We start from the raw sequence: 16841 nt of genomic DNA, 5'->3' as shown, positions 1-16841 counted from the left end.
CAAATAGTTTCAGATTTTAGAGCATTTAAAATTTCAGATATATAAATTAGGGGTGCTCAGTCTGTAGAGTCTATGCAGGTATTCCAAAATTCTAAAAATGACTCAGAAATCTAAAACACTTCTGGTCCCAAGAATTTTTGTCAAGGGATACTCAACCTTTGTTAGTTGTTATGAGTTGTAGAATCTCGTTATGTATCTTGGAAATTAGCCCCTTGTCAGATATATAGAATTCAAATATTTTCTCATGCTACATTGATTATTTTCTTACTCTGTTAATAATTTATTTTTCTGTTCAGAAGCTTTGTAGTTTGATGTATTCCTACTTGTCTAATTTTGCTTTTGTTGTCTTTGACTTGGGTGTAATGCCCATAAAATGGTTTCTAAGATCAGTGACCTGCAGATTTCATCCTATGCTTTCTTCTTCTTCTTTTTTTTAATGTTGAGGGACCTTTATTTTATTCATTTATTTATATATGGTGCTGAGGACTGAAACCAGTGCCTCATACATGCTAGGCAAGTGCTCTACCACTGAACCGTGACCCCAGCCTCATCCTATGCTTTCTTCTAGGAGTTCTACAGTTTCAAGTTTTATGTTTAAATCTTTAATTTATTTTGAGTCGATTTTTGTGTATAGTGAATTTAAGTGTCCAAATTTATACTTTTGCATGTGAATATAATTTTCCCAGTACCATTTATTGAAGCAATTATCCCTTCCCCATTGTGCGTTCTTGGTATACTCGAAAGTCAATTGACCACACATATTTGCAGATTTATATCTGGGCTTTCTATTCTATTCCATTAATCAACATGTCTGTCTTTATGCCAATACCATCCTCTTTTAATGACTGCAGCATTCATATATATGGAGAGAGAGAGAGAGAGAAAGGGAGTGGGAGCGCGTGCGCAGGTGCGCGAGCAATGCAGGGATTGTACCTAGGCAAGTTGGCTCCTTGTGAACTTTATTATTACTATTTTTAATCTGTAAGAAATATGCTTTGAATTTTAATAAGAATTTCTTTGAAATGCAGAACACATTGGATAGTCTGGATGTCTTCATATTAAGTTTTCCATTCTGTGAACATGGAATATCCTCCCATTTGCTTGTATGTCTTTCAGTTCCTTATTAATTAAATTATGATCAGGTATTTTATTATTTATCTTTATGTAATTCTATTTATATGAATTATCAAAAAATAGATAAATCCATCAAGGTAGTATACAGATTAAGGTTGTGGGGAGAGGTTTCTGGCGAGAAATTGCTTAATGAGTAAAGATTTTGACTTTTTCTTCTTTTTTGGCAGAAAGATCAGTAGAGGGAAAAGAACAGGGAGTTGGGCGAGGGAAGGGATTGAAGTAGAACAAGATATAGTCCATGCTTTAATAATTATGTCAAAATGAATTCCACTGTCATGTGTAACCAAAACGAGTCAATAAAAACAAACAAATAAATAAATAAGTAAAAAAAATGGCTAGGTATTTTATTTTTTGGTGCTCTTGTAAATGGGATTTCCCTCCCTTAATTTTGTGTTTGGATATTTCATTATTATAGTATCCAAACACAACGATTTTTGTATGTTGGTTTTAGACCTTGCAACTTTACTAAATTAATTTATTATTTCTAGCAGTTTTCTTTGTGGAGTCTCTTGGGATTTCCATATATAAGATCTTATCTGTAAATAGTGATAATTCTGCTTTTTCCTTTCTGATTTAGATGTCTTTTATTTATTTGTCTTGACCAACTGATTTGGCTTGAACTTTAAGTACTATGTTGACAGAGAGGCAAGAGGGTGTATCCTTATCTTGTTCCTGATCTTAGTGGGAAAACTCAGCTTTTCACTATTGAGTATAGTATTAGCTGTGGGCTTGTCATAAATAGCCTCTCTCATGTTGAAGTAATTTCTATTCCTAGTTCTTGAGAGTTTTTAATCATAAAACGATGTTGAATTTTATCAAATGTTTTTTCCTGCATCTGTTGAAAGGATCATACAGTTCTTGACCTTCATTCTGTTAATTTAATGTATCATATTAATTTATTTGCATAAGTTAAACTATCCTTGCATCCTGGAGGTAAATCCCACTGGATCATGGTACATGATCCTTTCTATGTGCTATTAAATTCAGTTTGCCAGCATTGGTTGAGGACTTTTCCATTTATATTCACAGGGATATTAGCCAATAGTTTTCTTTTCTTATGGTGTCTTTGTCTGGCTTTGCTACCAACGTAAGGCTGAAGTCTTAAAATGAGTTTAGATGTATTCCCTCCTGTACAGTACTTTGCAAGTTTGGAAGAACTGGTAAGTAAATCTATCAGTTTCTGGGCTTTTCTTTGTTGAGAGGGAGCTTTTTTTTTACTATTGATCCAGTATTCTTACTAATTTTTTATAGGTCTGTTCAGATGTTCTATTCTTCATGATTCAGTCTTGGTAAGTTTCTTGTTTCTTGGAATTTGACCATTTCCCCAGATTCTCTATTTCATTGGCATATAGTTGTTTACAATAGTCTCTTGTGATTCTTTTTAGTTCTGTGGCATCAGTTGTCATATTTCCTGTATCATTTGTGATTTTATTTATTTAGGTTTTATTTTTCTTAGTTAATAAGGCTATTGGTCAATTTTATTTATCTTCATCAATACAAAAAAACCCTCACAACTCTTAGCCTTTTTTTTATAGTGCTAGGGATGGACCCCAGAACTTTGTGCATGCAAGGCAAGCACTCTACCAACTGAGCTGTATCCTCAGCCGTATGTTATTTTTCCTATTTAATTTATTTCTGTTCTAATCTTTTAAAAAAATTTTCCCCTCTGTTGATTTGGGTTTGGTTTGTTCTTTTTTTTCCCCCCTGGGGACCAGGGATTGAACTCAGGTGCACTCAACCCACTGAGTCACATCCCCAGCCCTATTTTGTATTTTATTTAGAGATAGGGTCTCAGTGAATTGCCTAGTACCTTACCATTGCTGAGGTTGGCTTTGAACTCTCGATCCTCCTGCCTCAGCCTCCTAAGCCACTGTGATACAGGCATGTGCCCGCACACCCATCAGATTGTTCTTATTTTAAGATTAGGTTATTTGAACTCCTTCTTTTATAATGCAGGCATTTATTGCTATAACTTCCCTCTTTCTGCTTTTTCTTCATTCCATAAATGTATGGTTTTCAGTACTTAAGTTTTTTTTTTTTAACTTTCTTTTGGGACACTCTGGTTGTACAAAAATGTATTGTTTAATTTCAACTTATTTGTGATTTTTCCAGTTTTCCTTCTGCTATCAATTTCTAGTTTCAGTTCATTGTGATCAGAGAAGATAATTGGTATGATTTCAATCTTCTTAAATTTATTGACTTGTTTTGTGATCTAACATGTGATCTATCTTTGAGAATGTTCTTTGTGCACTTGAGAAAAATATGTATTCTGATGTTGTTGCTGGTTGAAAATATATGTCTGTTAGGTCCATTTGGTCAATAATGTTATGAAAATCCACCGTTTCTTTGTTGATTCTCTGTCTCTGTTGACCTGTTATTGAAATGGTATTTTGAAGTCCCCAACTAATATTTTATTGTCTCTTTCTTAAGCTCTATCAAGTTTGTTTTATATAATTAAGTGCTCCTATGCTGGGTACATGAATATTCATAATTGTTTTATCCTCTTGGTAGATTGACACTTTTATTATTATATAATGTTCTTTATCTCTTACAGCAGTTTTTGACTTAAGGCCTATTTGGTGTGATATAAAGATAGCTGTTCCTGTTCTCTTTTGGTTATCATTTGCATAGAATATGTTTTTCTATTCTTTTACTTTCAGTCTCTGTTTATCCTTAAATCTGTCTCTTAAAGACAGTGTATGTTTGGGTCTCCTTGTTTTTAGCCATTTAGCCACTCTATATTTTGATTGAGGTATTTAATCCAATTACATTTAGGGTAATTATTGATGAGAAAGGTTTTACTATTTGCTATTTTGTTGCTGTTTTCTGTTTGTAATGTAGTTCTTTTGTCCTTCTTTGGCTCTTTTAGGTGCTTTACTTTGTTGCATTTTTTTGTATTTATATGCTTTAATTCTTTTCATGTACTTTCTGTAGGTATTATCTTTGTGGTTAGCATGGGCTTCCATAGCATATCAAATAGTTATAATAGTCCCTTTTAAGATAATCTTTTGCACACAGAACTGCACCTTTGCTGCTTCCCCTAACATTGTATGTTTTTGCTCACAGTTCACATCTATTTATGTTATATACTTATCAATGTGATTTCAGTTACAGTTATTTTTAGTATTTTTATCTTTTATACTAAAGTAAATAATTTATTCATCACCATTACAGTAATACAAAACCCCATATTGATGGATATATTTACTTCTATGATGAGTTCCATACTTTCTTTCTCTATTGTGTTGCTATTTAATATCCTTTCAACTTGAAGAACTCTAATATTTCTTGTAAACTGGTTATTGGTGACGAACTGCCTCAGCTTTTGTTATTATGGGGAAGTCTAATCTCTCCTTAATTTTTGGAACACAGTTTTGTTGGATATGGTGTCCTTGGTTGGCAGGTTGTTTCTCCTTTCAGTACTTTGAATATATCATACTTATCTTATATGGATGGTAAGACTTCTACTAAAAAAATTATGGCCTCATATAGAGTCCCTTGTTTGTGGCAGTCATTTTTTTCTCTACTTTGTCTTTTATTTAATTAATTAATTAACTAAATTAATTGACTTTTGTGGTACTAGGGATTGAACCCAGGATTACTCTAGAAATGAGCTACATACCCAGTCCTAATTTTGAGACAAGGTCTTTCTGAGTTGCTGAGGCTGGCCTCAAACTTGTGATTCTTCTGCCTTAGCCTCCCAAGTAGCTGTGATTACAGGCATGTGCCACCATGCCTGGCTGTCTCTAATTTTAACAATTATCTACAGTATGTTTTGGTGTAAGTTTCTTTGAGTTCAACATACTCAATATCCTTTGGACTTCCTGGATCTAGTTGTCTATTTTCTTCCCCAGATTTAGGAAGTTTTTAGCCATTATTTCTTTGAATAAACTTTTGGCCCTTTTTTCTTTCTTCTATAATTTTCATCATACATGTCTTAAGTCTTTCAAGCACTCTTTTTCATTCTTTTTTTTGCTCCTCTGGCTGGCATTATATATATATATATATATATGCATTTATATATATGCATTTATATATATGCGTACATACACACACATATGTATATATATGCCTATATATATACACACACACATATATACACACACATATATGTTCATTTAATGCCACAGTCTGGCTGGGCAAAATAACCGGGAGGTGACAAGCAACTTGAAGGTTGAAGCGGAAACTGCTTTATTACGGAACAGCAGAGGTATATATACCTAACTGATTACACACAGCTTGACTCAATTAGCACCGTCCAGATACAGCAATCAGCCAATAAGGAATCCCCACCATCTTAATGGCTCGGTGGCGTTGTCTCACAAGCCACTCCTCCTGGCAAACTGCCAGGCACCATCTTGACTTGATCGCAGCCCCCAACATCTCCCCTCTTTTGTTTTATTAAACAACAAGTGAGGAGACCCAACATGGCGGCCGGCGAGAAAGCAGCACGTTCAGTATCTCCATAGTAACGGGATCAAAAAGATCCATTAATACACCCAGATTCTACCTACTGATGAACTTCGAGCAAAATTCCGCTGAAAGGAGACCTGCCGGAAATTATGACTTCTTCCCTTCCCTTCTAATACCTCTCCTCCCAAGCATCAAATAAATTTATAAGAGTAAACAGTAACTCAGCAGTCAAACAGAACAAGAAGTATCATGAGCATAAAAAAGCAAGGAAGAAAAGGAGTACAAACAATGAAAGACAGCCTAAATATTCAGGAGGACCTGGAGTCATCAGAAAAATGGCCATATAAAGAACTCAAGGAACACCTTAGACAGATGGAAAGGAACCTTAAAGATCACATTGAAAATGAATTACAAAAACAGATAAAAGAAGAAGTTAAGCATCTTTATCAGGAGATAGAGATTATAAAAAAAAATCAAACAATAATTCTAGAAATGAAGGAAACGATAAGCCAAATTAAAAACTCAATCGAGAGTATCACTAACAGAGTGGAGCAAGTAGAAGCCAGAACGTCAGATAATGAAGACAAAATATATCATCTTGAAAAGAGTCTAGCCAACTCAGATAGGCTGGTAAAAAATCACGAGAAAAACATCCAAGAGATTTGGGATAACATAATAAAACCAAACTTACGAGTCATCGGGATAGAGGAAGGCACAGAGATTCATGCCAAGGGAATGAGTAACTTGCTGAAGGAAATAATTACAGAAAACTTTCCAGAAATAAAAAAGAAAACAGATATACAAATTGTAGGTGCATACAGGACACCGAGCACACAAAATCACAATAGACCAACGCCAAGACACATTGTTATGAAGCTATCCAATATACAGAACAAAGAGAAAATATTAAAAGCTATAAGAGAAAAGAGGCAGATTACATTTAGGGGTAAACCAATAAGGTTGACAACGGATTTTTCATCACAGACGCTGAAAGCGAGAAGATCCTGGAACAACGTATTTCAAACATTGAAAGACAATGGATGCCAACCAAGAATCCTGTATCCAACAAAATTAAGCTTCAGATACGACAACGAAATAAAAATCTTTCATGATAAACAAAAGCTAAAAGAATTTGTAGCCAGAAAACCAGCATTGCAAAGCGTCTTGAGCAAAACTCTACACGAGGAAGAAATGGAAAACAATAACCAAAACCATCAGCGGGAAGTGCCTCAGTAAAGACAGAGGATGGGGGGAAAGCTAATCATGGAGAAACAAACTAAATTAGGGAAAAAAACGAGATAAATAATCAAACATGGCAGGAAGTACAAACCATATATCAATAGTAACTCTAAACGTTAATGGCTTAAACTCTCCAATAAAGCGACATAGGCTGGTAACATGGATTAAAAAAACAAATCCAACGATATGCTGCCTCCAGGAGACACATCTGACTGGAAAAGACATACACAGGCTCAAGGTAAAAGGTTGGGAAAAAATATACCAAGCACACGGTCCTCGTAAGCAAGCAGGCGTGGCCATTCTCATATCGAATAAAATCGACTTCAAGACTAAGTTAATCAAAAGGGATAAGGAAGGACATTATATACTGTTAAAAGGAACCATTCACCAACAAGACATAACAATTATCAATATTTATGCACCAAATAATGGCGCTGCGACATTCACAAAACAAATTCTCCTCAAGTTCAAGAATCAAATAGACCACAACACAATAATCATGGGTGACTTCAACACACCTCTCTCACCATTGGACAGATCCTCCAAACAAAAGTTGAATAAAGAAACTATTGACCTCAATATCACAATCAATAACCTAGACTTAACTGACATATATAGAATATATCAACCATCATCAAGTGGATATACTTTTTTCTCAGCAGCACATGGAACCTTCTCAAAAATAGATCATATATTATGCCATAGGGCAACCCTCAGTAAATATAAAGGGGTTGAGATAATACCATGCACTTTATCAGATCATAATGGAATGAAACTGGAAATCAATGATAAAAGAAGGAAGGAAAAATCCTACATCACATGGACAATGAACAATACGTTACTAAATGATCAATGGGTTACAGAAGACATAAAGGAGGAAATCAAAAAATTCTTAGAGATAAATGAAAATACAGACACAACATATCGGAATCTATGGGACACAATGAAAGCAGTTTTAAGAGGGAAATTCATCGCCTGGAGGTCATTCCTCAAAAAAAGGAAAAACCAACAAATAAATGAGCTCACACTTCATCTCAAAGCCCTAGAAAAGGAAGAGCAAAACAATAGCAAATGTAGCAGAAGGCAAGAACTAATTAAAATCAGAGCAGAAATCAATGAAATTGAAACAAAAGAAACTATTGAAAAAATTAACAAAACAAAAAGTTGGTTCTTTGAAAAAATAAATAAGATCGACAGACCCCTAGCCATACTAACGAAGAGAAGAAGAGAGAGAACTCAAATCACTAACATACGGGATGAAAAAGGCAATATTACAACAGACGCTTCAGAAATACAGAAAACAATTAGAAGTTATTTTGAAAACCTATATTCCAATAAAATAGAAGAAAGTGAAGACATCGATAAATTCCTTAAGTCATATGATTTGCCCAGACTGAGTCAGGAGGAAACTCACAACTTAAACAGACCAATATCAATAGATGAAATAGAAGAAGCAATTAAAAAAACTTCCAACCAAGAAAAGCCCAGGACCGGATGGGTATACAGCAGAGTTCTACAAAACCTTTAAAGAAGAATTAATACCAATACTTTTCAAGTTATTTCAGGAAATAGAAAAAGAGGGAGCTCTTCCAAATTCATTCTATGAGGCCAACATCACCCTGATTCCGAAACCAGACAAAGACGCCTCAAAGAAAGAAAACTACAGACCAATATCTCTAATGAACCTAGATGCAAAAATCCTCAATAAAATTCTGGCGAATTGGATACAAAGGCATATCAAAAAAATTGTGCACCATGATCAAGTAGGATTCATCCCTGGGATGCAAGGATGGTTCAATATACGGAAATCAATAAATGTTATTCACCACATCAATAGGCTTAAAGATAAGAACCATATGATCATCTCAATAGACGCAGAAAAAGCATTTGACAAAGTACAGCATCCCTTTATGTTCAAAACGTTAGAAAAAATAGGGATAACAGGAACTTACCTCGACATTGTAAAAGCTATCTATGCCAAGCCTCAGGCTAGCATCATTCTGAATGGAGAAAAATTGAAGGCATTCCCTCTAAAATCTGGAACAAGACAGGGATGCCCCCTATCACCACTTCTATTCAATATAGTTCTCAAAACACTGGCCAGAGCAATTAGACAAACGAAAGAAATTAAAGGCATAAAAATAGGAAAAGAAGAACTTAAATTATCACTATTTGCGGATGACATGATTCTATACCTAGAAGACCCAAAAGGGTCTACAAAAAAACTACTAGAACTAATAAATGAATTCAGCAAAGTGGCAGGATATAAAATCAACACACATAAATCAAAGGCATTTCTGTATATCAGCGACAAAACTTCTGAAATGGAAATGAGGAAAAACACTCCATTCACAATATCCTCAAAAAAAAATAAAGTACTTGGGAATCACCCTAACAAAAGAGGTGAAGGACCTATACAATGAAAACTACAGAACCCTAAAGAAAGAAATAGAAGAAGATCTTAGAAGATGGAAAAATATACCCTGTTCATGGTTAGGCAGAACTAACATCATCAAAATGGCGATATTACCAAAAGTTCTCTATAGGTTCAATGCAATGCCAATCAAAATCCCAATGGCATTTCTTGTAGAAATAGATAAAGCAATCATGAAATTCATATGGAAAAATAAAAGACCCAGAATAGCAAAAACAATTCTAAGCAGGAAGGGTGAATCAGGTGGTATAGTGATACCAGACTTCAAACTATATTACAGAGCAATAGTAATAAAAACAGCATGGTACTGGTACCAGAACAGGTGGGTGGACCAATGGTACAGAATAGAGGACACAGAGACTAATCCACAAAGCTACAACTATCTTATATTTGATAAAGGAGCTAAAAACATGCAATGGAGAAAGGATAGCATCTTCAACAAATGGTGTTGGGAAAACTGGAAATCCATATGCAACAAAATGAAACTAAATCCCCTCCTCTCACCACGCACAAAAGTCAACTCAAAGTGGATAAAGGAGCTAGATATCAAATCAGAGACTCTCCGTCTGATAGAAGAAAAAGTTGGCTCCGATCTACAGATTGTGGGGACGGGCTCAAAATTCCTTAATAGGACACCCATAGCACAAGAGTTAATAACAAGAATCAACAAATGGGACTTTCTTAAACTGAAAAGTTTTTTCTCAGCAAGAGAAACAATAAGAGAGGTAAATAGGGAGCCTACATCCTGGGAACAAATTTTTACTCCTCACACTTCAGATAGAGCCCTAATATCCAGAGTATACAAAGAACTCAAAAAATTAGACAATAAGAAAACAAACAACCCAATCAACAAATGGGCCAAGGACATGAACAAACATTTCACAGAGGAGGACATACAAACAATCAACAAGTACATGAAAAAATGTTCACCATCTCTAGCAGTCAAGGAAATGCAAATCAAAACCACCCTAAGATACCACCTCACCCCAGTAAGATTGGCAGCCATGATGAAGTCAAACAACAACAAGTGCTGGCGAGGATGTGGGGAAAAGGGTACTCTTGTACACTGCTGGTGGGACTGCAAACAGGTGCAGCCAATTTGGAAAACAGTATGGAGATTCCTGGGAAAGCTGGTAATGGAACCACCATTTGACCCAGCTATTGCCCTACTCGGACTATTTCCTGAAGACCTTAAGAGAGCACACTACAGGGATACTGCCACATCGATGTTCATAGCAGCACAATTCACAATTGCTAGACTGTGGAATCAACCCAGATGCCCTTCAATAGATGAATGGATAAAAAAAATGTGGCATTTATATACCATGGAGTATTACACAGCACTAAAAAATGACAAAATCACGGAATTTGCAGGGAAATGGATGGCACTAGAGCAGATTATGCTTAGTGAAGCTAGCCAATCCCTAAAAAACAAATACCAAATGTCTTCTTTGATATAATGAGAGCAACTAAGAGCAGAACAGGGAGGCTGAGCAGGAAGAAAAGATTAGCATTAAACAGAGACATGAGGCAGGAGGGAAAGGGAGAAAAAAAGGGAAATCACATGGAAATGGAGGGAGACCCTCATTGTTATACAAAATTATATATAAGAGTTTACGAGGGGAATGGGATAACAAACATAGAGGGAAATGAATTTCAATAGATGGGGTAGAGAGAGAAGATGGGAGGGAAGGGGAGGGGGGATATTAGAGGATAGGAAAGGTAGCAGAATACAACAGTCACTAATATGGCAGTATGTAAAAAGGTGATGTGTAACCGATGTGATTCTGCAATCTGTATTTGGGGTAAAAATGGTAGTTCATAACCCAATTGATTCTAATCTATGAAATATGACATGTCATGAGCTTTGTAATGTTGTGAACATCCAATAAAAAAAAACATCATTAAAACATTTAAAAGGCAAAAATAAAATAAAATAAAAAAAAATAAACAACAAGTATGTAGTTTAGGGACTGTGCCTGTTTTAGGTTGTCCAATACTACATATGGTCCTTACCTGTCATTGGATGGTCTGACCTCAAATCATCAGCCTCCTGGCTTAGGTTGGTACCATTGTAATTGGATCTTACCCGTCTTTGACTACTGGCCCAATATATTTATCGACCATAGTGGTTTACCATAAACAACCTGCCACAAGCAGAAGGAAGAGGATACAAAATGCCACGATACCAAGCCATTGATGGCTCCAAGTAAAAAGCCTTTGGAAAAATTGTACCACCGATGACACCGTCAGCAAAGATACCCTGGTATTATTACAATTTGTTGTCTCAATAGATTCATAATGCATAGAAGTGATACACAGTCCAGGTTGTACAGTTTGTGTGCTAGCTATCGCAGAAACTGCAGCAGCAGCAGCAGAAACAACAACAGCTGTGATGATGGTAGCTGTAATTCCAAAGTCTCATTTGGTTCTCAGTAATACTGGAAATTCTTCTATTTTTGTCTTCACTGGCACTGGGATGAAGGTAGGAATTCTGGCAATGATGGCTAAAGAAAATTGTGCAGCATTCCAGCAGGCAGTAAGAAAACAATTTTCGGAACAATTTAGTACATTATCCTGAACAGAATTATTAAATATAATGAAAAGGAAAGGTGAAAGTAAACAAACAGATCTGTTAACCTCCTTTTTTGTTCACATTTTAAAACATTCCTTGTAAATTTCTGAATTTAGGTAAATTATTTCATAGACATCAACATTTTTTTAAACACCTGGAAAAACTTGTAAGCTCAATTTTAAAGACATCTTTACTTTCATCTGTTTACCCAATTTAAATTGAACTGTTTAAATCATGTGAATAAAAGATATTTGGATCCATTTTTTTAAATTTTCATGAGCACTCCTCATATATGATATATGGACATACGCACATACAGACATACAACACATAATACAAGTGTGCACATATAACACAATAGTAGAGGCCTTGTAGCTTTTCACAGGTGAAATCTCCATTGCAATGTTTAAAAACTCCACAGTTTATCAAAAAATAGAACTGATCATAAAAACATTAACCTAGGTCTGTATGAGCTCAAAAAATAAAATAGAAAAAAGCATCCTGGCTACCACCTGGGTTTGACTCTTCTTTTGATATCCCATCCTTCTTCCTGTAATTTGCATATGGGTTTGAAGGTATTCCCACAAGTAAGCCTCAAGGATTTTACATTTGAAATAGGCCTCAATGGTGCTTATTATTCATTAGCCTCCAGGTGTGGGAGAACCATTGTCGAAGATGTAAGGATAGCTAAAATGGAGTTCTGGATATCAGCTGTTATGGATTTGAGCCAAATCATCTTCTTTTTGGTTTGTAGAAATTGCTTTAGTTAGTCTCTCTGGAATCCAAATCGGCTGCTGTTCTCCCTGTGGAAACACACAAACAGACCCCCGGCTCCAGACAATCACTGGGTCAGGACCTTTAATGATAATAACTGTAAGCTGATGCAGCTGTGGTGAAAGCTGTAAAATACCAAAGCATCTGAAGGTAAATGCTATCACCATAATTGAAAACTGGAGTTCTGGATATCAGCTGTTATGGATTTGAGATATTGCTAACCCTGCATTTATAAAGTTCAGAAGGCTTGAGAATGGCAGGTTGTTCCCCCCCCCCTTTTTTTTAATAAAGCAGGGCCAATCCTGAAGTGGACCCTGGGGGAATTTCCTTTGGAGGCTCTTTTCCACCCTCTTGAGGAAGGAGGCAAGATCCTTGGTAGCTGTCCCCTGACAACCTATGGCCCCGGGGGAGTGTCTCCTGACAACCTACGGCCCCTGGAGAGTGTCCCAGACTTGAACTGCCACCCACCGGGCTACCCGGGCCCTGGCTTGAGGCAGTGGCATCCTGCCCCCCGGGGCAGGGGGCTGCCGGTGGCGGCTGGAAAGTCCCTGCTATGCCGTGACCGGCTCGTGCACGCGGCGGCCACTGCACCATGCTGCCTCACGCACCCTCCGGTGACAAAAAGTGGTTAGTAGCAGCCTTTTGTTGTAACTCCTTCCCTGATAGTCCTTCCTCTTCTGAACTTTCTTCCTCTTTCTGACTAGAGTTCCTGGGCTTTTATCAACGTATGCGTATGCCCTAACTGTTCTTGGTTTTACTGGGGCGCCTCCTTCCTTTAGCAAGTTTTGATTTTTACTAACTTCTGATCCCATATTTCCATAATAAAGATAACACAACACACTAAGATAACACAAAACAAAAACACACTGTATCAATTTTTCTTTTTTCTTGAAATGGCCATCCGTCCTCTTGCCCTATCTGCTTCCTCAGGGGCGAGCAGCTTTCCTCCCATCCTATCTATTTCTAGGGACGGGCAGCTTTCCTCCTGTCCTATCTGTTTTAGGGACAGGCAGCTTACTTTGTCACTTACCCCCGAGCGTCCCAGAGTTCCTTGTGCGGGCCACCATTTGCCGCAGTCCAGCTGGGCAAAATAACCTGGAGGTGACAAGCAACTTGTGAAGGTTGAAGCGGGAACTGCTTTATTGCCGAACAGCAGAGGTATATATACCTAACGGATTACACACAGCTTGACTCAATTAGCACCGTCCAGATACAGCAATCAGCCAATAAGGAATCCCCACCATCTTAATGGCTCCATGGTGTTGTCTCACAAGCCACTCCTCCTGTCAAACTGCCAGGCGCCATCTTTACTTGATCACAGCCCCCAACAATTTAAATATATTTTCAAGAGTTATTTTTCTTATGGAAAGGTTCTAGGTTATAGAAGTAAAAACACTATAACATTACAAAGGTATCTATACTTCCTCATGTATCACTCTGGATAAGACTTTTCCCCTAAGTGTTGGTGCATTAATATCAGCAGGATATATTACAGTGTTCCTGTTTTTATTATAAATATTGCTTGCACATCATTTCTAATTCTGTCATAATTAGCCTTTCCTTTTTATAATAGTTTTACTGAGATAATATTAACATATCATCAAATTTACATGCCATATAATTGTAAAATGTACAATTCAGTGTGTTTACTATATTCACAGAGTTGTGCAACCATCATCACTGTCTAACTTCAGAATATTTTTGATTTTTGTGGTTCTAGGGATCGAACCCAGGATTAAAACTACACCTATTGTCAAGCAGAGACATTTCAACTATACTCCACACCTGAGCATTCATTAATCAACTTTTTTTCCTTTTGAATTTGATTATTTGGGTCATTTCATATTAATGAAATCATGCAGAATGTGGTCTTTTATGACTGGATTCTTTCAGTTAGCATGTTTTCAAGATTGATCTATGTTGTAGTATTATCAGAAGTTCATTGGTTTTAATTGCCAAATAGTATACCATTATATGGATACTAGGCATTTTTAATTTCCATTCATTAGTTGCCATATAGTTTTTGACCATTATGCTTCTAGGAATAGTTTTTGTGTTTACATATGGTTTAAATTATCTTATGTATATACTTTGAAGTGGAATTGCTGGGTCAGATGATGACTCTAGGTTTAACATTTTGAACTGATTTTCCAAAGTAGATGCATCATTTTACAATCCTACCTCCTTTGTTTGAGGTTCCCAATTTCTCCACAAACTTGTTACTGTCTATCTTTTTAAATTTAGTTATCCTAGAGGGTGTGAAGAAAATCTTGTGGTTTTAATTTGTGCTTCCTGAATAATTTGTGATGTTAAACATTGTTTTGTATACTTATTGGTCCTTTTGATGTCTTCTTTGGGAAAAAAAATATTTTCCATTTTTTAATTGGATTGTCTTTTTATTATTGACCTATAAGTGCTCATTTTATATTCTGGATACAAGTTCCTGATCAAATTTTTGTTTTGGGGTACTGGGGATTGAACTCAGGGGCACTAGATCACTAAGCCACATACCAGCCCTATTTTGTATTTGTATTTTATTTACAGACAGTGTCTCACTGAGTTGCTTAGTGCCTAGCTTTTGCTGAGGCTGGCTTTGAACTTGGGATCCTCCTGCCTCAAGCTCCTGAGCCAGTGAGATTATAGATGTGCACCATCACACCTGGCCCTGATCAAATTTTTGATTTGCAAATACTCTCTCATTTCATTCATTATTTCTTAACTTTTTTGATATTGTCTTTTGAAACACAAACTTTTTTATTGTGATAAGATCTCATCTGCCTATATTTTGTTTTGTCTATATTTTAATGGTATGAAGGAAAAGTTCAGTTTTATTGTTTTGCACATTGACATCCAGTTCCCCCAGCAACATTTGTTGAAAATAATAGTCATTCTTTTTGAATTTTACTGCTATTCTGTAAATCAATTCACCATATATAAAGGGATTTACTTCTAGACTCTCAATGCTGTTTGATCTATATGTCTATATAGATCTGGGCATCTCCACTTATGCTGTCACTACACTGTATTAGTTACTGTAGCCTTATAGTAAGCTTGAAATTGAGAAATATGTGTCCTCCAACTTTGTCCTTGTTTTTAAAAGTTTGCTGGACTTTCTTTTTGGGCATGGTGGCACACAACTATAGTTCCAGCAACTCAGGAGCCTGAGGCAAAAAAGATTGCATATTGAACTGGAGCCTGGGCAACTCAGTGAGACCCTAGGCTGTAGCTCAGTGGCAGAGCATTCCTGGGGTCAGTCCCCAGTACCAAAACAAAACAAAACAAACATTTTTTGACTATTCTGCTTTACTTTCATTTGCATCTGAATGTCAGGATTAGATTTTTGATTTGTTCAAAAACAGTTCATATGGGATTTTGATAAGGATTGCATTGATTAATTTGAATAACATTATCATCCCAATAATATTGTCTTTCTTCATAATAATGTGATATCCTTTCATGTATTATGTATTTCATTTTTCCAATAATATCTTAGTTTTCAGCATATAAAATTTGCATATTTTGTTGTTCATTGTTTTTTCGGAGGGTTACCGGGTACTGAACTCAGGGTGACTCAACCACTGAGCCACATCCCCAGACCTATTTTGTATTTTATTTAGAGACAAGGTCTCACTGAGTTGCTTAGTGTCTCATTTTTGCTGAGGCTGGCTTTGAACTTGTGTTTCTCCTGCCTGAGCCTCCTGAGCTACTGGGATTACAGGCGTGTACCCTGCACCTGACTTTGTTGTTCATTTCTAAGTATTTTATTTTTTTTTATGTTGTTGTAAACAGATTTCTAAAATGTAATTTTCAGAGTGCAGCTAGTTTCCAGAAATACAATTAATTTTTGTGCATTGATCTGGTGTCCTGAAACCTTACTGACCTTGCAAAGTTTTTAATCAATTTTATTAATATTTGCTGAAATCAATTATTTTGCTTTGTTGATTCAATAATAATTAATAATTAATTCTATTGTATTATTTCCTTTTTTTTTTGCTTTTTGGAGAATTAAGTTTCAAAATTTTTTTCCTTAATTTTTGAAATATATGTTTAAACACTGAGTTTCAGTATTTTAAATTTATCATATAAATTTAAAATTATTAATATCCCTTACTGAATGGTTTTGACTGAATCAAATCAAAGTATAATGCTTTCATTTCTGTTTAGTTCAAATATTTCTATTATGAAAAGGTTTTAAGCACATTTTATTTATAGTATATTTCTGAATTTTCAAAAGTATGTTGATTTTTTTGTTTTCTCTTGCTGATTTCTGGA

The sequence above is a fragment of the Spermophilus citellus genome (genome assembly GCF_964194105.1).
Source record: "Spermophilus citellus genome assembly, chromosome: 10".
In the NCBI taxonomy this organism is placed as follows: Eukaryota; Metazoa; Chordata; class Mammalia; order Rodentia; family Sciuridae; genus Spermophilus; species Spermophilus citellus.
Note: the sequence above shows the minus strand (reverse complement) of the source record.